This window comes from Rattus norvegicus, chromosome 1 (genome assembly GCF_036323735.1).
Source record: "Rattus norvegicus strain BN/NHsdMcwi chromosome 1, GRCr8, whole genome shotgun sequence".
NCBI lineage: Eukaryota > Metazoa > Chordata > Mammalia > Rodentia > Muridae > Rattus > Rattus norvegicus.
The window spans coordinates 138,800,128-138,824,895 of NC_086019.1; the positions used below are offsets into that span (position 1 = coordinate 138,800,128).

At 41.1% G+C, this 24,768-nt stretch overlaps 1 protein-coding gene across 13 annotated transcripts in view; it reads left to right on the forward strand.

Annotated features, from left to right (window-relative positions):
• The window catches only part of Akap13 (A-kinase anchoring protein 13), a 306,957-nt gene that overhangs the window by 77,683 nt on the left and 204,506 nt on the right, over positions 1 to 24,768 (forward strand). The window lies entirely within an intron of this gene.

Genomic DNA, 24,768 nt, shown 5'->3' on the forward strand with positions numbered 1-24,768 from the left:
GCCCTTTCAGATACTCTCCTTTGCAATGTGACACCATGCCATTGGCTAAAATACCACTTACCTCAGGACTCTGACTAACACTAGCACATCGTTTCCTTAAAGCAAGGGCATTGTAAAGTAAAGTGACTGAATGGACAAATTCAAGCTGAATGAGGTAAATTCTAAATAGCTTCTTTTCTTTTTGCTGTAGAAATAATTCCATTGAAGTGGGAAAAGGTGTCTGGGGGTGAGAAGCCCTTGGGCCTTGTGCTGCAGTGGTTGGAGACTGGAAGAAGTTCTTCTGTGATTGGTTTTGAGTCACCTTGAAAAGAAGGGCCCTTTAGATGTTTCAGAAATCTCTGTAGTTTGTTTAGGACAGAGGACTGATGTTGGAGCAGTGGGAGGCACTGAATGTTGGCTGAGTGACTGCATACCTACCTGGGTGAAATATCTGTTCAGACCCTTTGCCGTCTAAAAAGCGAGTTACTCGTGTCAGTAAGTTATAAACAGATTATTTGCATGATTTAGAAACAAATTCCTTGTCAGGCTTGTGATACGCAAAAACTGTCATTCTGCTCATTGCCATTTTGTTTAATCTTTGCTTACAATTATGTCTGGGTGCCACATACATGCCTTTGCCTTGAGCCTTTGAAGACTAGAAAAGGGTGTTGGATGTGGATCCCCAAGAACCACAGTTAATGGTAGTAGTAAGTCATCATGTCTCCTGTGCACCATTAGATGTATGTATGTATGTATGGATGTATGCATGTATGCATGTATGTATGCATATATGCAGGTATGTATAAAATATAGTTTGTGGTTTTCTGAATGATAATTGTGAAGGAGAAAGTAGTGGCAAAGAGATGAGGTAAAAATCCTTCTGATCTTACTATCATGGGCTATACCAGATGTGGATATTTGTAGAGTAAATAGTCCCTTAGGAATGATCTGCATCACCCATTTTTATTTTAGACGTAGAAGATGAGGTCTGAACATGTGATGAAGTGGCAAAGCTGTGATTGGAGGCTGTTTAGTGGATGAGTCAGAGAGCACTATCAACATGTTAAATTTTACAAAGCTTCATTCTAGGTGTGGGGGAGATGGTTTAGTGGGTAAAGGATGGGGACCTGAGTTCAGATGCCCAGCACAGATAAAAAGCCAGATGTGACTGGGAAGTGGAGATAGGAAGATCTTGGGAGCTTTGGTGCAGCTGTTCTCACCAGTCTGTGAACTCCAGCCCTGGTCAGTGAGAGAGACTGTCTCAACGGGAAAAACATGTACACAGTGATAGGGAAGAGACCAGGCTTTGATCTCTGGCCTCATGCATATGTTTATGTACACACAGATACACACAGACACACAGATACACACAGACACACACACACACACACACACACACACAGAGAGAGAGAGAGAGAGCGCGAATGAATAGCAACAATAATAAGAAAAAGGCACAATTACTTTAGAGAGGGAAGAATCATTTTTAAGGATTCTTATTTATAAAACAAGCACATTAGGTATGAGTATATGTGCAAAGGAACCAACAGGCTCTACAGAAGAACCTTAAGCTTAGCTTTAAATATGTCTGTCAGCAGTCATCGTTAATGGCACAGTTTGTTGTGTCGTTTTGAAAAGACTTAACAGTATATTTCACTGTGTATGGACTGAATTAAGAAAAGCAGGTTCAATATAGCAGTGTGTTGGCCAGAGTTAGTTCTCTGCACATAGAAAACAAAGTAATGAGCAAAAGATCAAAGATTATGTTGAAGTTGTCTTTTAATCTACATATTTGATTTTTTAAAAAGATTTATTTATTTATATGAGTACACTGTAGCTAATTTCAGACATACCAGAAGAGGGCATCAGATCCCATTACAGATGGTTGTGAGCCACCATGTGGTTGCTGGGAATTGAACCCTGATCCTCTGGAAGAGCAATCAGTGCTCTTAACCACTGAGCCATCTCTCCAGCCATCCCCCACCAAAATTACACTTTTGAGGTCTCCTGGGGTGTTATAAGCAGAGGAGAGAAACTGCTTCAAAAGAAGGAAAACAATCCTGAGACCTTTCACCTCTAAGTTAAGCAGACTGGACTCCAAATAATTATTTTACCCAGTCATTGTTTAGAGTTTCATACAAAATAATTTACAGTAGTTAAAAATCTGTGAGCCAGGCATAGTGGCACATTTCTATAGTGACAGACGTCATGAGGCTGAGAGCCGCAGAATCATGGTGTGTGTGAGGTCAGCCTGGTTACAGAGTGAGGCCCTACCTCAAAATAAGAGTTATGTGCTAGGCAGATGCTTGTATTGTGAAATAATTTAGGTGAAGCTGTCTTAATGCATAATTATTTCTTGGAGGAAGTGTTCTTGGTGGACGTAGAGTCATCGGGTTACAGCGTAGACCAGTTGCTCAGTGTGAGTTTGTTCTCCTCTCCTTACTTGATAGTTCTTGTGTGAGTACAGCCTTCATGCTAGGACAGTGAGTTAGATCTGCAGGGATGTACTCTTTGTACATCCACAAAAGTAGTGATTGTGGCTAGGATGGATTACAAGATGTTTGTAGGTTCTGAGGAGTGGGGGTGACTAAAATAGTGAAAATTTGTAGGAACATCCTTTTCTGTGTGGTGATCTTGATATGAGAGTAGAAATAAAAGACAGTGGTAGATGCAAACAGTGTTTCAAGAGAACAAGAGAACCAAATGTTTTATTTAAAATGAGAAGTGATGGTAACGAATGATTGATGGGACTGAGAGTGAGTGTGACAGCTGATGCCACTGTAAGTGGTAGGGTGGGCAGAAGGAATTAGGCTTGTTATGTATATACATATGGCACATAGCTTTCCTATGTGATGTGATGGTGAGCTTGGAACTCTAGGGCGAAGAAATGGGAGTGGAGATAGTTTGAACCATTGCTCAAATACTGATATTTTTGACCGTGAGGATAGACGACCTCTTTGAGAAGGTAAAGGAGTGGGTGGTGTCAGAATAGAGGACAATCGAGGAAGGAGACAAAGCTGAATCAGGAGATGAATTCCAGAAAACTTTCAGGAATATTCATCAAGAGATCCATGTGTCCCACTGGACGACAAGTGGATCCAGATGCACCTACCTGCTGGATAACTGTATATTGATGATTGCCTCCCAGCACAAAAATCATGAATCTGAAAGATTCAATTGCTTGATTTCTCAGGCGTGAACTGTGTCATGACAGGTGACAGTGGTATGTAACAGTGTTGAACTTTGGGCATACCTACACATTAATATTTGAGCTTTTAGCATTTTATCCCTGGAATAATTAGTTTCAGTCATACATCAGGATTAGACATGAAAATGAGGATGGAGTTGGGGAAATTCATTCTTTAAATCAGGTGTCTTGTTTGACCCAGCACTTGTTCCTGATGTTGGAGATTGAGCCATGAACCAAACGGAAGCCCTCTTGGCATTTGTATTACTGCAAGGAGAGGAAGACAGCTGCTGCAGAAGACACTTTAAAGAGGGAAAGTGTTTCATGAACTGAATGACCCAGAGGATATGATGGTGCCCGCCAAGGGGTTCTCTTGGGTTGGGCAGTAGAAAAGGCTTCTGAAGGCCTTGTCACTGAAGCAAAGGCCTAGGTGGTCTGGGGGAAGTGCATATCTTCAAGGGACCCAGTGCAGAAGCTCCCTAGGAAACTGGCATGATGCTGTGGAGGAAGAGCAGACAGTGCTTAGGTATAGCGAGCACATGGCTGGGAAGGGATGGTCTCCTGTGGATGAAGTTAGAGACTTGGGGACTAAGGGGAAGCTAGATTTTATAGGCTATCAAAGGCTCTTAGGTAATCTCCTTAGACCTACTGTCCCACACAGGGAACTATAGTATTTGTCTTCGCGTGCTCTAAAAGCTAACCCTGCAACAGCTTGGAATCTCTTTGGATACTAACATTTATCCTAATGAGCATGTACTGGCCTTGGGAAGCCTGGGTTTCTAGATAGTTTAAGCATATGCATTTTGGACTACACATTTGAACAAAAATAGTTTATCTAGTCATTGAGATCAGTGTCATAGTTGTAAATAGATTCTTTTGAACTGAGGATCAATGCCATCAAGATTCTGCTTTTGGAAGAGTTCTTGAATTACTCTGTGAGGGTATGATGGTTAATCTCTCTCTCTTTCTCTCTCTCTCTCTCTCTCTCTCTCTCTCTCTCTCTCTCTCTCTCTTCTTTCCTCCTTCCCTCCCTCCCTCCCGCCCTCTGTCTTCCCGCTCCCTCTCTCCCTCCCTCCTTCTCCCCTCCACCAAGATTACATTTCCCTCTTCTCATTCTTCTCTCTAAACTTCCAATATACTCCCTGATCTCCCTGCATATATATTTCTAAATATAACCTCTTCAGCCATATTGCTTGTATGTGTGTTTTCAGGGCTGACCATTTGACACAGGGTTAAGCAGTTGGTGTACTCTTCCATGGGGAGGGCCACTTCTCCCACTCCAGCTTTCTTTAGTTGCCTCAATGTTGTTATGGTGGTTAATCTTGACTGTGGATTTGACAGGATTTAGGAGACAAGCCTCTAAATTTGTCTGTTAGATGTTTAACTGAGGAAGAAGGGCCCACCATTTGTGTGGATGGTATAATCCCTGTGGGTTGGTCCTAGGCTCAATAAAAAGGAGAAAGCATGACCAACATTCATTTCTCTCTGCTTCCTTAATAGACGAAATTGGCCAGCTCTGCAGTCTTGCTACCATTTTGGACTGTATCTCTTCTTAAACCATAAGCTGAAATAAATCTTTTATGTTTCTTCTTCTTTTTTTTTTTTTTTTTTTTTCGGGGCTGGGGACCGAACCCAGGACCTTGTGCTTCCTAGGTAAGTGCTCTACCACTGAGCCAGATCCCCAACCCCATCTTTTATGTTTCTTTAATCAGGTGTTTTTTTTTTTTTTTGTTTTTGTTTTTTGTTTTTTATCAGAGTAACAGAAAAATTATTAATAACTGAAACAAAAAGAAAAAAACATTTCCAAAATCTTTTGTTAGTCCATTTGTGAACCTAAGTGGTGGTTGGTACAATTTTAATGTAATCATTTCACTCTCTTCTCTCTTTGAAGACCATTGGTAACAAACACTCATTTGTGCCACTGATAACTTTTTTGGATAACAACTCCTTTAAAGAAAAAAAAAAGCTTATTCAGGTAGTACCTAACAATTAAAGACATGTCGTACCTATGTCACTTAGTTCTCACAGCACAGTTGTGAGGCTGGGAAAACATGAGTTCAAGATGCTTCATTTAGTAAATGGGCAGGGCAGTACATTTTCTTTCTTCTGCCACAGCTGTTCCACTAACTGTAAAAATCTCACACCATTTGCATAAATGAAATTCTTTTGCCTTTTAACTAAAGTTAAATCTATTTTAACATTTTTAATTATTTCATTTGAAATAAGTTTAAGCTTACAAATAAGTGGTATAACCTATTCATTGCTTTTACTGTCATCTGCCTATCATTTACACTGTGTTTATATTTTGAGCCATTTGAAAAGTGGATTATCCTATTCTTATATATTTCTGCATTTGTTCCCTCGTAACTAGGATATTCTCCTTCTTAACCTAGTATAGCAAACAAAAATGAGAATTACAACATCAATGCAGTGAGTAATATTAGATAATCTAAGTCTATATCAAATTTTTTTGACTATCTCAAAATTTTTGTAGTTCTCAGTATTCATATAGTATTAGAATGTGATTATACCTCATTAGTCTCTTAATCAAGAAGAAGTACTTTTTCATACTGAGATAATATGGAAAACATAAACCATTTATTTTTGTAGCAGTTTGGCTTTTTGTGATCTTTTCCTCTGATTCTGTAGGATTACTTCGTAAACAGTATCCTTCTTCTGGTAACTATTTTTTGTTGTCGTCTTGAGGTAGGGTCTTACTGTGTAGCTGTGGCTGGCCTGACCTTGCTATGTAGAGCAGGGTGGCCTGAGACTCCACAGGGATGTGTGTTGCCTTTGTCTCCCCTGTGCTGGGATTAAAGGTGTGTGCCACCACTTCCGGCTGCTACCATTCGTTTGTTTGTTTGCTCATTCATCCATTCATTGGAGAATTGACTTTGGTCTCTTGGTTAAGCTAGTGAAGGAAGGAAGCTTCATAAGATGGTATGATAACTTGTTCATTTTCTCCATCTAACTTTCCCAAGGCCAGTACATGCTCAGGTACTTTTCTCTGGTTTGAAGTACCTTTTGCAATATTGGATTTTCCTGAAATGAGGCACCCTTATTCTCTATAACGTATATCTCTACATATGGCTTATTTTGGTTTTGAATGGGAAGTGTCTACCACAGGTTGACACCTAGGATCTCAGGTGGTGGTCTGTTTTGAGAAACTCTGGAATTTTATAGGGCGAAGCTTTGCTGGAGAAAGTGGGCTCTGAAGTACAGGCCTTAGGATGACAGTCCAGCCTCCCTGCAGGCCCAGGTCTCCATGGCATGGCTGTTGAGACAGGGCAAGCTTCCCCATGTGCCCGCTGCTGTGCAGTCACTGCTGCTGTGCTCTCCCAGTCACAGTGGACTTTGTCTCCTTAAACTTGGAGCTGGAGTAGATCCTTCCACCCTTAAGTGGCTTCCTTTGTGGTGTTTGGTCAAAACAGTAAGAAAGACAGCTAATGCTAGTGTCAGTAGAGAGCTCATTATAAATAACACATTACTTGGTTTGAAAAGAACTTCATTTTTACCTTTGTGGGTATACCAGCTTCTTTTTTTCTTATTTTTTATGAATGTTCTGTCTGTATGTATGGTTGTACATGGACGCTACATAGAAGTGTTCATAGAGGCCAAGGAGTCCTTAAACTACAATCACAGATAGCTGTGAGTCACCACATGGGTACTAGGAACCAAACACATCCTCTGGATGAACAGCATGTGGTCTTAACTGCTGAGCTATCTCTCCAGCTTCTTGCATCTGGTTCCTAACAAATGTCCTTTCCAACTGAGCTGTATCAACCATACCTAATGTGGATTCAGTAGGTAGGTAATATGGATGCAGTGGTTCGACTGGCCTGAAACTCCCTTTATAGACCAAGTTGGCCTCGAACTTCCTGACACTTGCTCCCCTGTGCTGGGATTAAAGGTGCGCTGCCACCCCACCTAGCACTTGCCAACATTTTATGAGCAAATGCATGCACACTTTGGTTTTCTTGCTATGAAGAATAAAAGTATGACCTTCCCAAGCAGCAGAGAGTGAGGGATGCTGTTACACAAAGGAAAGCCAAGTACATATAGGAAAGGTTGGTGTTTATAAAACAGCTAGGCCCTACTGTGTTACTACTCAATACAAGTGGACACTAGTAACAATAAATAAATTCTTCTAGATGAACAGCTTAGGCCTAAGATACAAAGAAACAGTAGGCATAGGGGGTCAAGACTTAGGAGACTTAGAGTGAATTTCTTAGTTTATATTTGGGGTTATGGTAGAGAATAAATATGAATATGTCTTTAGTACTTTATAACAAGTAAATTCTTTGTAGTTAACTCTGTATGTGGGATGGGCTTTGTGTGAAAGTCTAGGCCTGGGGAATAATTTGGTCAGCCATAGGAATTACTGTATTTTAGAAACTGTTGAGTTCTGTCTTCTAGAAGAGTGGTCAGACTGAGCAAAAAGAGACTAAGGGAGTTGCCTGTAGTTTTACAGTGGCCAGAACTGATCAGGTTGCAAAATCTTCAGATTATTAGCTTATTCATTGTGAGGGGAGACAGGACTTGGGTTAATTTGATTTTAAAACAGCATGCAAAGAGAAGTTGCAGGATAAGAATTAGAATAAATGGACTAAGAGAAATGTAGCAATCGAAAGACTGGAGGAAAAGGAAGTATTTGAATAGAACATTGAATGTTCTTGGTTGAAAAACAGGTACTGGTTAAGACATCTTCATGTACTATAGAGAGGTAGAATAGTTTGCTGTCTTTATTTGAGATAGGTGGGAGAAATAGTCTAAATCATCTTTTGTAAATTTTGACATAGTTGAGTAGCCATCTCAGGGAAGTAATTAGCCAGATACGCCATCATACTTAGAGGATCCTTACAAGAGCGATGAGCTTTTAGCCCTAAGCCAGTGTGAGGTGAAGGCGCTGGAACATTAAGGCATTTCTCAGAGTGCAGCTTCTGCATTTCCAGGGCCTTTTTCTGTATTAGAACAATCTTTACTGGTTTCTGAAGTGTTCTGGTGGGCTTTGAGTCTTCTGTGGTTAATGCTATTTTTAGCTGTAACTCTAGAGGAGACCGCTGTGCCAAACACTCTCCCAGATGGTTTATATTGGATGTTGGCAATTTGATAAAATGACCAGAAGAACACATTTCAGGAGGGAAAGTAGGAGTGTTTCTCATAGTGTTCGGTTGCGAATTGCCTTTTTATGCCTTAAGGCTGCCTGTTTACTTTTCAGCTGTGGGGCCAGAGGGAGAGTTTCCATCAAATGCATCTACTCTTTTTCGGAAACAGAAAGGCGCCCCTCCGAAGGAGTAAATGCCTTTAAAAGTACCAGTCACAGATGAGAGAGAAATTCTTTTCCAAGACAGGATCCAAGGCATGGGTTAATAATCATTATCTACCATATGTTTGGGATAAGACTCCTATTTATTAAATTTTCAAGGGGAAGAACCATTTCAATTGCAAAACAGATTCCCAGAACCCCAACAAATATGGTTTATTATGTTACCCTCTCTCTCTTTTTCCCCTGGTACCAATCTTTTTATATGAATAGCTTCTTAGATGAGACAAAACATCCTGATAATTGACAAATATCATATGAGAAGAGCCAGTATTAGATGCCTTTTCTCATTTAAGTTGTGCAAAACAAAACCGTATCTAGTGATTTTTATCTGTTTCTGTTGGACTAATCCATAAGCTATTAGTGTCTGTTTTTCAAGAAAAAAAGGGAAAACTTTCAAATGACATTTTTACCTGGGGAAAGGTACTATGGCTTGCATTTAATATGTATTGCCTAATATGTTCTTCACAATAAGCATATAGGATTTGGCTAATGTTTCCACTTTACATCCTGGCAATTATGAGTTCAAAAAGGTTTACCAGCCACCCCGGTGGACTTGTATTCAGATTTTAGATAGGCTCAGAAGTCATATGCAGAAGGGAAATCAGAAGACCAGGTTGGTTTGTTCTGTATCTGGGTGTTGACTTAGGATTTGTTTTCGGCCTCCTAACAATGAGCATGTCGTGCATTGTATTGATGTGCTCACTCATGGTGACGAGAAGAGATCTCAGTCTGAATACCATTAGGGTCTGCACCCTGTGCAGATGCTGTGTCCAGAGAGGAGCCACTTACAAATACTCCTAAATGCAGTGTGCGTAAGACAAAGTTGGGAAGAACCACAGAACTTAGGGTACCTGGACTGAAATGTTCTCAGTGGCCTCAGCAGGAAAGAGCACTAATTTGTTAGTGAGTCCCATTCCTGTTCCTGGGAAACGTGTTTCCACAGCTGGAACTGAACTAATCTGTGACTCACTTTATAGTTAGGTTATATTTTGTTCCTAATTCTGACCTCTTAAGTGGCTTATCTGGTTTAGCAGTATAATTCTGATAGGCATTGCTTTAGTGTCTCACTGGCTGGGGCACTATCCAGCCAGATCTGAGATGTGTATTTAAATAACAGTACTTTGTGAGTCCTTTCAGAAGATATAAGGAAACCAACTGTTGTTACGCGGTATGGTTTTATAAAGGCAAATGTTGTTTCCATTCTCTCTGTTGGACTTGCTAATCAGTTGCCAGTGGTTTGAGCTTTATATTTTATCTTCTTGGTGCTTTTTGGTGACTATTTAAAGGATACATTTTATAATAGCTTTGTGTTTCTGAAGCTTTCAAATAACATTGAGGGGAGTTAAGTTTTCCATTTAACATTTGAAGAGGAATCTTGCTGGGCACTGAAAATTAAAATATAATGTTCTGTAAGCTTAATTCACTTAAAATAGGTATTATTAAGTACTTGTTACATGATTGGGAGCTTTGGTCTTAGAGGACTGAATTCTTTGATTGGGAGACAGAGGCTCAAACACATGACTGGTAAAGTCCGACAAGCAGTAGCTTGTTCAAGGGCCAGATGCATTGCACTCATAGTGAAGGTCAGACAAGTGCAGGAGGAGATACTGCAGAACTACTGGGGGCCCTCAGGAAGGATAGCTTCTAGAACACCCCATTTTAGACATGTACCATGCTGGGCTTGGAGCCAGCAAACCAGAGTCCTATAATCCTGGTGCCTAACTAAAATCTAGTCAAGAATCAACTCTACAAAAGGTTAGTTTTAAAAGCCCTTGATGAGTAAAAGTAGAGCAGTTTGGGTTTGTTAATGTCTTCCAGCAGGGCTGATAAAGCAGCCCATCACATGCAAACAGAAAGTGGTTGTGTAGATTGTTATTTCAAAAGGACAAGTGCCTAACTTCTCCTTAAGGCCAGCTTTCTGTGTATATTGTTAATAGATTTTGAGGTCACTGTTAAGGTGCATACTATTGACTATAGCATCAGTTACGTCACATTACTGGTAACGGTGACTTTTATAGGAATGCTTTGTTACTGGAGCTAGTGGTTCACATTTTGTTTTGCAGTTGTGTGTGTGTGTGTGTGTGTGTGTGTGTGTGTGTGTGTGTGTGTGTGTGAGAATTAGAATTTTTCACTGGTTCCTTTTGTGGATGTAGATAACAAAAGCCACATCTGCTTTGTAGTGGGAGCAATATGGATCATGATACAAATACACCTGATTCCCATAAGTTTTTTTTTAATTTGTCTGTAGACTGTCTATAGAAACTATGCAGCATGAATGCAAACGGTATTTTGACATTAGCATTTGGAGTTTTAAAGATCCCTACTGTGAGTGCTGCTGTGTGGAGTTGGTGGAATGCTAGATAATAAATCAGCTCACATACACTGTTGCTTGCTTTGAAACACTATCACCTCCTCCTTCCCCAAACACACACTCCTACCACCAAACCGTTGAGCCTTCAGGATTAATTTCCTGCCATTTGTCTTCTCTGTGGTGTTCTGCCGTGGCACCCTTTTGTGGAACCCGTCACGCCTCTCTTGTCCCAGCTATGCTGCAGAAGAGACTATAAACACTTCAGATGCATTTTTGTGTCTGTATTTTCCCCATTTACTCTGTTGGACACTTTTAAGGGTTGATGACAGTGCTTAAACATTGTCTTTATTGCTTCCGTTCTTATTTGTGCTTTATCTCAGCACTTGCACAAAATAGGCACAGGAGTTTTAGTTAAACGTCCTCTGGTGGAATTCTGAGTTATCCTCAGAAAAGAGCTTTGCCCCACGTGTGAATGGTTAGAAATGTTTGATTATCCCAAGAAGACATTAAGATTTATGTCTCAAAGGGGAGATCAGTTAAGAGATGAAACTACCCAGGAGAACCTCGGGATCTGGAGTCAGTGACAGGGTGTTCCTTTGTTTTGACCCCTGGGGTGGGCCCTTTAGTGAGAACTACACAGTGAGACTGACTGAGCATAACTGAGTTTTAGCCAAGCTGCTGTCCTGTATCTTTTATTTACTTGGAACTCTGTGTGTGCTGTCTTAGTAATCTCGTTCTACTGCTCTGACAAAGCAGTGATTAGGAACTGTTTTCTCATTTTATGGCGGAAGAAATTAGGGTAGGATTTATATTTAAAGTTGCCAGTGTGTTCGCTTGAGGATGGAAGTTTTCCATTGCTTCTTTGAGATATGAAATTTGAAAATGAGACCATTAATTTTTTTTATTAAAACATTTATGTGTTTGTGTGACTGTGTCAACTGAGTGTATGTGTCTGAAAAAGCCACAAGGGGGCATCAGATCCTTTAGACCTGGAGGTGTGACAGATGTGAGCCACCCATGTCCAGCATGGGTGCTGAAAGTCAGGTCCTCTATAAGAAGAGTCCTCTTAGCCACCTCTCCAGCTTCCTTGTTCACTTTCTTAACAATTATTTATTTATGAATTCATTCATTCATCCATTATGTATTTATTTAATTTGTGTGTATGGGGGCACACAAGTGCCACAGCATGCCCATGGATGTCAGAGGTCAACTTGCAGGAGTTAATTTTCTTTCTTAATGTGTGGGCCAGTGGGCTCCAGCACAAGTCTGCAAGCTTGGGGGAAAACACCCTTACTACTAACCTATCTCCCTGGCTCTGTTTACTCCTTTTTAAACCAAGAAAGAGCTGTTGGCTCTTGTATATCCTTGGAGCCCTTCACAAAACTCTGTTTGGATTAACTGCTGACCCCATGTGATATACAGAGCATCTGGCAGCTGGGGTGGAATTCTCAGCTGTCTCTCTTTGTTTTGTCCACAGAAGGAAATGTGAGTTTTATCTTATTGCTCGGGCAGTGGTACATTCCTTTTTTGGTTCATGAAACCCACCAGTCTGGATGTGGGCTCGTTTCCTACCATTTTTGTTATCTTGCATTAGTTTAAAGATCAGGAATGAACTTAACCTACTCTTAATGAAAATAGAATTATGAGACATCTCTGGTATTCCAGAATTCTATTTTGAGGTTTAGCTGATGCTGTCTAGTTCATCCTTGCATTAAGGAAATCCAGGGAGCAAATCCTGAGAAGTTAGGTCTGCGGTTGTTTATCCTCCCGCACAGAGTCTGTTTTCTAGGTCTCAGTGACATTCCTTATTCTTGCCACATCTATGGGCATGATTAAACATTGTCTGTATCTTATCAGAATTAGCCATTTTCATTTCTTGAGGAGGATAGAGAGGCAAATGTTTGAAGGCATGCTACATTGAGGCTGAAAACCATAGTTTTTCTGGATAGTATAGTTGAGACTACTGCTTCTTTTTCAGTTGTGATATATTTGTGTGTGGAGATGTTCATGCACACTTGTGCATATATACACATACAGAAGGGAGTGGCAGAAAAGTATATTGTAGTTGTAATCATATATACCTCTGATTATTTGACCCCCTTCTATGTTGTGCTGTGTTCCCTACTTAATTTTCTTGTGTAATCCTAACAGCTTCATGAGATGACTACTCTGTATTAAAGAGGGAGAGGCAGTGTTAGAGCACCTGTGTCACTTGGTGGATCATGCAGCTAGTAAGGGACAGAGTTAGAATCAAGCCAGGTCTCTGCCAACCACCACCAAGTTGGCAATAAATATCTGTTCTGACCTCACTGGGTGCCTGATGAGGTTTTTGGAGAGTCTTCTGTGCCATCTTGTAGGTGGAGAGGTGGCTTAGAAGCTTGCTGAACTGGCTTCATTGCTGACTTTGGAGAAAGAAGAGAATGAAGGATAATTAATACATAAGCAAGTGACATAGTAGGTGACTGAGAGCTGGGGAGTTCAGTAGTCAGGCCGGTCTGCCCCTCTCTGTCAGCAGCAGTGTAGGAAGAGCAGAGCTTAAGTAGCCTGTTCCCATGGAGGGGAATGCAGACTCCAGGAAGGCTGATGTTACCAGCTGTCAGCTTTCCTAAGTGAACAACAACAACAACAGCAACAATAACAACAAAAACCTTGTTTCCTTCACTCTAAACAAATATCTAGTCCTGTTTCAAAAGGGAGAATAGACTGTCTCTTTACATGTCGACCTAATTATTGTAGCAGTTCCACATAATTATGAAACAGTCTTGAGAGAGGGAGATGCTGCTTAAAAAAAAAAAAGACAGGTCTGATAATGATAGACAGAGAGGTGGTGGAAGAATGGAGGTCCTCCTGGGGATAGCAGGCTGCTCAGGGCAACTGGGGATGCCCAGCGAACTTAGCAAGCAGGGAAGATGGGTGGGGGTAAGTAAGCTAACCTGTATGGTTTAGGATCCACAGTCCTGATAAAGGTGAGCAGAGAGGTGGCGGGAGAATGGAGGTCCACCAGGGATAGCGACTGTTCAGGGTAGCTTGGGGTGGTCCACAGGTCTGAATCCAGTGCCCTCCATCCAGTTCAGCTGAGCTTATTCAGCAAGAACAAACTAAAATGAGCTGTGTACAGCAATAGAAAGAACTGGAAGATTAGAAATTTAAGAATGCTGATCTCTTAGGGAACACATACATTTAATGTTTTCAAAATGGCTTGTATTTTATTTCTATTTCATCTTAAGTCTCAAAATTCTTGTTTGGAAGAAAGAAACAGCTTTATTGGGCGCCATCTACTGGTTTTGTCTAATAGACCGAAGAAGTGAAGCCTTCAAGTGGCTAAGAATTTGCTTCTATATTGGTGATGCAGAATTATGAAACTGGAAGACAGTAGCAACTTCATTATTAGTAGTACTGTGTAAACTGAGTTCTGTTTACATTGAGGAGATGGATATTTTAACTGGAATATACATGAACATGTTAAAAGAAGATTGCTAAGTGGATTTAATTGGCTGTTGTCATTTTCTGGCAAAATAGAAACATCAAAGAAACTGTATAATATTTTCTACCAGTGAAATCAGTCCAAGCCTGTACTTGCAGTGACCTGGTTGGTAATAAAATCAGTGAATTCCTCAGTTGATTTCTGTTTATGTTGTTTGAGGTGCTTTTAAGTAAAGCTGAGGGCTTTGCTAGTTGGGAGTGGGTTTTACCCAAGGCTCCTGGAGTACGTCTGAGCATTTTCTCTGTAAGAGAGTTGGTACTAAGGACAGGATTGATCCTATTATTTTTTTTTCTTATCAGGAGTGTTTCTGAGTCGTGGTCTTTTTAACTGTCATTTTATGGATGTGAGCTGACATCTTTTCCTCCTCAGAGCATGACATTTTAGATCTTTTGGTTTTCCATCCAGTTGTCTCACCTGAGGTAAACTGGGGAGAGAATTTTCAGCGTGGAGTTAGGTATTCATTTACCCAGCCAACGTTATCGAGCACTTAAATAACAACAAACTTTTAGACACTGGTACTGCATTGACTAAAACAAGTGTGCCCTTAACACAGATAAACATGCTGTCTTAAAATTCTGTACGTCAGTGTACTCTATATGTGCTAAATAGATGAGTCATGGTGGGTGTCACAGGAGAAGGCAAAGCAGGGCAAGACAGGTAAGCTGTGGGTGGGAAGGCTCTTACACGTCCACACTCCTGAAGGATAATGATCACTAGAGTGCATGATGAGCGTTTGTGACCTTTACCAGGCATGTGTAGACTTGCTTGGGGCAGTCTTTCCATGGCTGCCCTTGCCTAGTGTACAATGGACTGGGAACTGTGGTCCTGGATAATGCACTCCTGATCCTCAAGCCATGGCATATTGCCCCGTAACTGTCATTTTATTTACTTTGTGCCTTTGCATACATCCTTTCAAGTCCCCCATTTAAAGAGTCATGCTGTTGTGCTTTCTCTAATAATCTTTCTATTTTATAGCTGGCTTATTTATTTCTTTTTCTTTCTGTTTTGTTCAGTTTATAGCTTCTGTTTTGGTTACTTTTCTGTTTGCCTGAGTGCCTCCTACTCTGTCAGGAATTAATTCTTCATGTGTTTCTAATTGCCTTTGGCCAGGGGCAAGGTAGTGTGAACTTCACTAAAATATATGCAGACTTTTCTGTCTGTCCATTCTGAAAAACACATAGCATGGTTTCATCTAAGTAAGCCAATACAGGAGTTTGGCTGGGACTGTACAGTTCTTACCTAGCCTGTGCTGTATCACATTTCCCCCCAAAAGGCTTTTAGACAAAGGAGTTTACAGTCCTATACCCTGTAAATCACTGCCTACCATCTGTTTTCTGAAGCAAAATTTCATTGAAACCGGGTTGTAGCTTTTTAATTTTACTAATTTATTTGAGGGGGATTATAAGTATGGAAGCTAGAGGATAGTTCTCTTCTTCCAACCTGTGGGTTCTGTGGATCCGGCAAAGGTCTGTGAAGAGATGGAGAGGTTTAAGGAGCAAGGTTCCCACAAGTACCGGATTTACCACATAAGCCATTTGCCAGCCTGTCCTTGTTTCAAAAAGAGAATTGAGTAATTGTGAGAGTGATCAGATATGTTCTACAAAGCTGAAAGTTTTTACTGTCTAGTCCACAGGAAACATTTTCCTACCCCTTTGTTGGAGTTGAGATCAACCGTGCATGGTAGAGACTCTGTTCTGACCTTTTTCATAGCCTTGGTCTTCTCAGAGAAAGACTCTTCATCTTAGTACCTGGGCATTAGTGTTAAAACAGAAACTTGTTTTCTGGTCTTGTATGATACAAAAAGAAAGGTTTGCCCCTTTCTTGACTCCAATTTCCTTTTGCCATTCATGGTTCAGACTTTAGTCTTTCTGAGTTGGTTTGGATTCCGCTCCGAGGCTGGGGTGTGCGTGTGTGTTGTGGCTTACAGTACAAATCTCTGTAACAGGTCCCAGCCTGCTTCTGGGGAACAGATGTCCACCCTCACATAGAGCTTTCCCTATCCTCCACCCTGCTCCGTGTATCCGACATCACTGCTTCTGAGGGCACGCAGCATTGGCTGTAGCGGCCTTCGGCACAGCTCTTTTAAGACTTGCCCAAGAAGCGGCAAATAGCAGGACTGTGGACCGCAGTTTCTAGGAGGAGAGATTGGTCCACCTGTTTGTGACTAGAGGCTCCTTCCTCTGTGACATGTTGCTTTTTTCACTTGGTGTTTTCATGGGTGGACTGGAGCAGGTTGCACTGCAAGCATGCTAAGTAGGGATGAGCTGGAGGAATAGAGAACTGCCTCTCCTCCTCAGCACTTGAATAAGGTCTTTAAAGATGGGAAGGAGGTATGTGTGCCTGGGCGAGCAGGAATTCACAGCCTCCCAAGTGACCTTCCTCTTTTGGTAATTTCTGTCCAGCAGTATTTCTCTCACATAGGAACTGTAATTCTTTTAAAAATCTGAATCATGTTCCTGGGTTACTTGCCTCTCCTGGTGGTTTAACACCACACATAAAACAAACAAATCCCCCATATAAAGCACTCCAAAGTTGTGTTGCCTCCCATCAGTGTGTGTTTGTGTCTCGTGACTGAACTTTGTTCCTTGTTGCTGCTGAGTTTGTGCTTGCCTTCCACTTGCCACGTTCTCTGACCCGCTGCCATCGAGAATCAGTGCAAATGTGACTTTTCGGAGGAATGTTCTCTCGATGTTCTTGGCACACTTTGTATGAAAATCTTTCTCGCCCCTGCTTCATGCACACTTCAGCCTCCTGTTTGTTAAAAAAAATTTAATCATTTTCCCCCAAGGGAATTTTCCCTTCGAGGTTACATTTTATCATCTGACTGCGTTTGATGCCTTAAGCTCCTTCTACGGAGATTGTGAGCAGTTCCTAATGTAACATGACTAACTGGCAGTCGTTCGGGAAAGGGTTGACTGTTTGCCTTATTGCAGGGTCGGCGTCTTGTACTTGAGCATCCTGCGTGGTGGCAGGTGCCCTGCTCTTGGTTCTGGCATTTCAGTAATGGCACTGTGGAGTGGAAGGCTTTGTGTGGGGGTACCTATGCATTCCCTCTCCCATAATTTGGGTCCCATAATTAAATTTTGTGGCATTATTTTTGGGGACAGTATTGAATATAAGGAAAAGCTCATGAAGATGCAGAGTTTATTGTTTCAAGTTGGCTGTTGTTACATGGCATGGTAAAAGTTCCGTCACAGCTAGTGTTTGCAACTTCTCAGATTTCACAGCTGTTTCCCTACAACTGGATTTAGTCTGTAATTTCTTTCACCTCCTCCCCTGTCACCTTTGACAGTTCATTGTTTGAGAAGAAACTTGAAGTCTAGCAACAGAATGTGTGTTCTTTGTGCCTTAGTGACCTGTGTGAGATAACTCTGTGGGAAGCCTTTCTGTCTGCTTTGCTCAGTCCTGTCAAGATCTCCTTTCATTTCTGACCCTGATCCTGCTTTTGCTGCAGTGCTTATTCAGCTCGTACAGCTTTATGGGTCTTCTCCCTGAAAGAAGAAACTGTGACCCACAAGGAGCAGGAAGTGTCTTGTCTTTATAGCCTCAGGTTCATTCGTCCACCTGCTCGCCAGTGTCAGTTGTGAAAAGAAAGGATAAGATTTCGTGAACTTATGTGCAGCATTTTAAGGTTCCTCTTTTAAATATTAACTATTTCGGGTTTAGCTCAACAGACATTGAGGACTGACTTGCTATAGGCCAGCCACGTTACAGACCTGTTGAGTGCAAGCAAACCAGTGCTTCCTGTTACTTAGCTGTGTTCTGATGACATCTTCTGCACCTGCCTGTCTGCCTTAAATGATCTGCCTTGAGTCAGGGGCATCATGGGGCATAGGAATTTCTACAGAAGCTCTCCTGGTCACAGCTCTCTCTGTAGCCTGTGAGCATTCATCTCTACATGTAGAAAGCTGGTGTATATGTTACTGAGACGCATGTCTACCACTGTTCCTGGAGTGCAGGAGCCAGGCACTAAGTAACTTCATGATTTTGTATTGCTTAGTAGCAGAGCGCTCTCTCTCTCTCTCTCTCTCTCTCTCTCTCTCTCTCTCTCTCTCTCTGTCTCTCTGTGTGTGTGTGTGTGTGTGTGTGTGTGTTGTATAAATACATAGACTTCAATCTCAGTCTAAGAAGTATGAATGAGGATTGTGGTAATAGAGGGCAGGCAAAATGGCCTAGTAGGTAAAAAGCCCCCACCACCAAGCCTGATGACCTGAGTTTGATGCCACAACCCCACGTGGTAGACTGAAGGAGAGACTGTCTCCACATCTACCATAGTAAGTGTGCCCCTATACAGCATAATAAATAATTAATGTAGTAGAAAATCATTAAGATTATAATGAGAACCCAAAAAAAGGGGGAAAAAATGAACGTGCTTGTGTCAGATTACAAAATAAACTTCTACTAGTTAACTTACTAGATAAACCTAGGCTGAGAATTCACACTAGCAAATAAAGTAAGATACATGAAAGGAAATGTTTAGGGAACAGTTTTTTTTTTTTTAAATATCTTCTTAATTATTTGTTCTTTTGTGAGGGTATATGTGTCTGAGTCCAGTTGTCCTGGAAGTCAACAATGGCAGATCCCCCTGGTGGTCACAAACTGCTGGACAGGGATGCTGGGAACTGAACTTGAGTTCACACAGCCATTGGCCTCACTGAGTACTCTAATTAAAGGGGTCTGCTGCAACAGCTGGCAGGAGTCATAACTAGTTAGACTAACAGTTATGTCTTGTGTGGACTATATTGTCTTCAAAAGGCTTTTATTTTGAACCAACTACTAGTATTATTAATAACAGATTGTTAAAGAGAAATAGAAAATATTTTAAGTGAACCTCTCTGTTCATTTTAAACATTTCTTTTGGTGTTTACTGACTGTTTACTATTTTATATGTATTTCTTATATTGATTTTTTTTTTGGTTCTTTTTTTCGGAGCTGGGGACCGAACCCAGGGCCTTGCACTTCCTAGGCAAGCGCTCTACCACTGAGCTAAATCCCCAACCCCTCTTATATTGATTATTAATACCCATTTACACACACCACTTTTCTTTCTGTCTGTGTTTTTGGCCTTTACTTCAGGATTAAAATAGTGGACTGGAGGGATGATTTAGCAGTTAAGTGTGCTATACTGCTCTTGCAGACGACTTGGGTTTGGTTTGTAGCACCCACTTAATGGCTCATAGCCACCTGTAACTCCAGTTTCCGGGGGTCTGAAGCCCTTTCTGACCTCTTCAGACTCCTACATACATGTGGTACCCCTGCATACACTTAGACACCTACATGTAAAACAAATAAGTGAAGACTTCTCTCATCACTAACCTGGGAATAAGATACCCAGTCGTGTTGCACTGCACCTCCTTCAGTTCCAAACCTCAGCAGTAGGTGTTCGCTCACCTTCTACACACCCAGATGACACTAACTGTCCAGGAAACGAAGCTGCTGCCAAAAATGCTGTGCTGCATTATTATCTATCTGTGTACCCAGGTCATGGACAGTTGTGTGAAAGTAAGGACAAGCTGCACGGTCTGAGTTCAGGTCCCAGTTTTAAGTGGACCCTACAGAGTTAGCGGTTAGTGATGGAGATCTGTGTACATCTACATTGGCAGAGCATTCTACGTCCTCTGTCCTTTATTTCTTTAGAGTCTTTTGAGCATTGAAGTGATCAAATCAATATTATTAATAATAAAAACTCCAAAACAGTGCATGGGTTTACTTAGGATGGTACTTCTTTTTTCAATTAAGATTTATTTGTGTATTATATATGAAAACACTGTAGCTGTCTTCAGACACACTACAAGAGGTCATCAGATCTCATTATTAGATGGTTGTGAGCCACCATGTGGTTGCTGGGATTTGAACTCAGGACCTCTGGAAGAGCAGTCAGTGCTCTTATCCACTGACCTATCTATCCAGCCCAGTACTTCTTATTTTTAAAAATTGTTTATAACTTATTATTTATTTTTTTAAAAATAGTCCCAAATTTGTCTAGAAGGAGCCACTGTGGTCTGGCCTTTGTGTACTTTAAAGCAGGCCTTTCTAACATTCTGACTTCCTCCCCATTTCTCTCCCTATTTTCTATCAAAGGAGAGTGTTGTAAGTTCATCTAACGGATACTGACCCAGGCCTGGCACCAACCATTGTGAGGAGCCTTTGTTTCTTTTACTGGGGCATGGCATTACTAACGACTACAGTCTGCTCTGGCTTTACTACTGTTTCAGGGTATTTCTCGGTTGTGGAACCTTTTAGTGACACTGAAAAAGGCTTTGCAGTGTTGTCTATGGGGAAGTTATATCAGGCCATCAATTTCTTCTTGCTTTTGAAAAATGATAACACTTGTGTGTTTAATGCAGAGGAGCAAACATGGCTGTGTACTCGTTTGTATAAACAAGGTGGACCTGTCTCTTCCCTTCTCTTCCATCACACAGACAGACTCTGAAGCAGTGCTCGGGTTTACTTGGTATTCCCAACCTCCTTGGTTCATTCTCCCTTTTACTGTGGTGGGCTTAAACCTCATTTGGGGAAATTGATTTTAAATGAATGAATGAATGAATGAATGAATGAATGAATGAATGAATGCTCATGTACCTTACTTAAATTCAAGCTCATTCTTGTTATCTTGCCATAATCATGCTCACACCATATACTTTTAAAAAGGTTTTATTTTAAAATTATGTGTCTGTGTGTCTGTATGTCAGTGGGCATGTGCATGTGAGTGCAGGTGCCTGCAGAGGTCAGAGGTCTAAGGTTACCCTGGGAGTAAGCTGGAGTTCAGGATTGCTCTGAGCCACCTGACACGTGTGCTGGGAGTGGAACTGAGGTCCTCCTGCCAGAGCAGCACATGCTCTTCACCTCCCAGCCGCCTCTGTACCCCTTACTATAGTTTCCTGAAACATTTACAGATATGTTGTAGTCATTATGTTCTTTTATCTTTAAAACTTCATTACGTATTCACTAAAAGCAAGGAACAAGAATACTGTCGCATAATCACAGTGTAATTAGGAAACCCTAGGATTTGAACACTGATACAGTATTAATTAAGTAAATCTAATTCAGGATTTACCTGTTGTCCAAATAATGTAATAGGGCCATAACCATTCAGCCCAGGATCACGCATTGTGTGTAGCTGGGACGTCTTTTTAAAATATCGTTATTAATTCTTTGAGGATTTCAAATAACATATTTTGATCATACTTACGTTCTTCCCCAGCTACTCCCGGATTTACCCCCAACCCTATCTTCTCACTTGGTTTGTCTCCCTCTCCCCTGCCCCCTTCTCTCTCATTAAAACTTTTTCTCCTGGGCAGTGGTGCCATATGCTTTAATTCCAGCACTTGAAAGGCAAAGGCAGGTGGATCTCTGAGTTCAAGACTGGTCTGATCTAAGAGTGATTCCTAGGATAGCCAGGGCTACACAGAGCAAATATGTTTTGATGGTTTTTCCATCCCCTGGATCTTGCCCATCCACCTCCTTACCCACTCAACTTTATATTCTCTCTTTCAACCACCACCAAAAATTACAATAAAACCAAAGAAGATCTATGTAAACCCTCACAAAAATGAAAATAAAAACAAGCAAAAAAAATCAATATGACAAAAAAAAAATGTTAAAACAGTCCACAAAAGTACCACTGAGTTGTTCACCAGCTACTCCTAAGATCGAGTCAACCCTGAAGTGTGGTTGAGATACCCAATGAGATGCACTGGGAAAAACTGATTTTTCTCTTTGCCAGGGGGCGACAGTTGCAGACAGCTTCTCCTTTTCAGTACTGGCATCCTGTCCAGCTTGAGCCTGTGCAAACCTTACTTGTGCTGCCACAGACTTCATGAGCGCATACGTGCACCAGTCAGTCCTGCTGTGTCTAGAGCATGCAGCCTCCTTGGAGTCATTGTCACCTCTTAGAATCTTTCTGCCTTCCTTCCACTTAAACCCTTGAGGGGAAGGGCTTGATGAAGACATCATGTTGAGGACTGAGGACGCTTTGCACATTACCCAGTTGTGGCTCTCTGTGGTATTTCACATCTACTGTAAGAAAAAGCTTCTCCGATGATTGAACAAAGCGCCGATCTGTGGGTCCAGCCGCATGTTATTAGGAGTGTGCAGAATTATAGTAGTAGGTTTCTGAAACGCTTTGCTTAAGATTTTTGCAAGGCTTGGGGAGATGAGAGAAGAACAGCACAAACAAACTGTGTGAAAATGTGATAATGAGTCCTGTTAACCTGGCATGCCAGTTTTAAAAAGGCAAGCTGCCACAACAGACTCCATGTTGTCTTGTCAAAAAGCGGGAAGATGAGCTAGGAAGATGGCTTGATGAATAAAATGTGCCATCTGAGTGTGAGGGCTGGGATTTGGATCCCTAGAACCCATATGAAAGCTGGTTTCCTATGCCAGCCTGCTGTTATCCTAGCATTTCGAGCCAGGGACAGAGGCTTCCTGCTACTGCAAGATGGTTAACTAAACTGGCCAAATAAATGAGCTCTGGGTTGAGAGACCCTTCCTCCGTGGATATAGTTGCTTCTACATGAATGGACCCACACACATAAACACATACATCTGGGCATGTGTGCCCATATTTATATGGCCCCAAATTCAGAAATACAAAAAGCTCACTAAAAGTTCCTTCTTACTCTTTAGGAAGAACTATTCCTACATTTTGGTTGCTTTTCCTCCAATATGTATATAGTGCTAGACACTAGATACTTTATAACTGTATTGTAGACAAAAAGGATATCACTGAATAAAAGGATTTGATAGACTTTGCTTTCTGCTATGTAACATTTGTTACATATTGTTTCATAAGTACTTTAGACTAGAAGTTTTTGGAACTTTAATTTATTTTTTGGGATTTAGAATATTTGCAGAGAAGAGATTTGATTTGTTAAACATCCCAAATATAAAAGTTTGAAACCTGAAATGCTCCCACATCCAAAGCTTTTTGGTCTTTTGTTGTTAGTTTTTGAAACAGGGTTTCTCTGTGTAATCCTGGCTGCCCTGGACCTCGATTTATAGACCAGGCTGGCTTCAAATTCAACAGAGAGCCACCTGCCTCTCCTTCCTGGATGCTGGGATTAAAGGTGTGCACTACCACCCTCTTCCGAAACATTTTGAGTGACTGTATTAGTTATTTTTCCTATATCAAGGTCAGACTTCTTAAGCCTCCTCAGACAACACCACCAACTGGGGACCAGGCATTCAGTATCTGAGACTGTGGAGGACATGGCATCCACACCACCACAGTGACAGACTGATGAACCAAAAGGCTTTCTTTGTTTTTGGAGCCTTCCAGATTTCTTGACAGGCGAACTCCATGTATAATGCTGGTGCTGTTGAAAATGACTGTGGCCAGTGCAGTTGCTACAGGTGCTTTTCTATTATTTCTTTTTTAATCAGCCATTTGACTCCTTCAGTAATCTCATGAGATAAGCAGAATTGCCGTCCTCTTCTATAGCTCAGGGTATTTACGTAACATACTGCCAAGTTAAAACACGGAAAAGTTCCTGCTTTTTACTGACCAGTTGAAAGCAATCTGTTGTTTCTAAAGGGGAATTAAAAAGCTCTCCTAATGGTTACTGATAATTGCCAACTTGATAGACATTAGGATCACTTGGGAGATGAGCCTCTAGTCTTACCTTTGGAGATTATCTTGATTACATTAATTAAACTGACAAGAGCAGCCCACTGTGGGTGGCACCATTCCCTGACTAAAAAGGAGGAAGTGATGTGAGCAGTGGCTCGTAGGCATTGGTGTGCTTTCTGTTTGATGGAATGTAACCTGCGGCTTCAAGCCCTGCCTCTGTGACCTCTCTCCTGGGATAGATTGTAACCCAGAACTGAGCCAAATGAACCCTTCCTCCCTTAAGTTACTTTAATCAGAATATTTTATCACCGCAACAGGAAAAGACAGTCCTCGTTTTATAGCATTTGGCAATTCTAGTAACATAATTACTCCCCTAAGGATTGATTTTAAGCTATCCATCACTTTTTACTGAGGCCGAATTGGCTATCAATGCTGGGAAAAATATGTTAGTAGCACACTATTATGTAGATTTTCTTCCATATACATACCATAATGTAAATCTCAAGATAATATAGTATGATATAGACTTATTAATACAGGGCTTTTAGGCATTGTATTTGTTTTTAATCTATCTTAGTTATTTGTAAGTTTAATTCTAGTAACGACTGTGCTTTGCACTTGGCTTGTAGAATTCCCAGAAATGAGGCAGCTGGCTCTCATGAGTTTACACAGGTTGGCCTAGACGATTGCTGTAGTTCTCTTGCTGCTGACCAGACTTACCTTCTAATGTGTGGCCAACATTATCTAAGATATCAGTGATTTCTCTCTTTTACCATTTCTTCCCCCAGAATTTTCTACTTCATTTTCCTGTTTCTCTATTTACCCTGTTTCCCACATCCTGTCTCTGTAGTCTACTTCTAAGTATAATTCATTCACTTCTGAAATGCGTAGCTCTTTTTCATTCTATTACTTC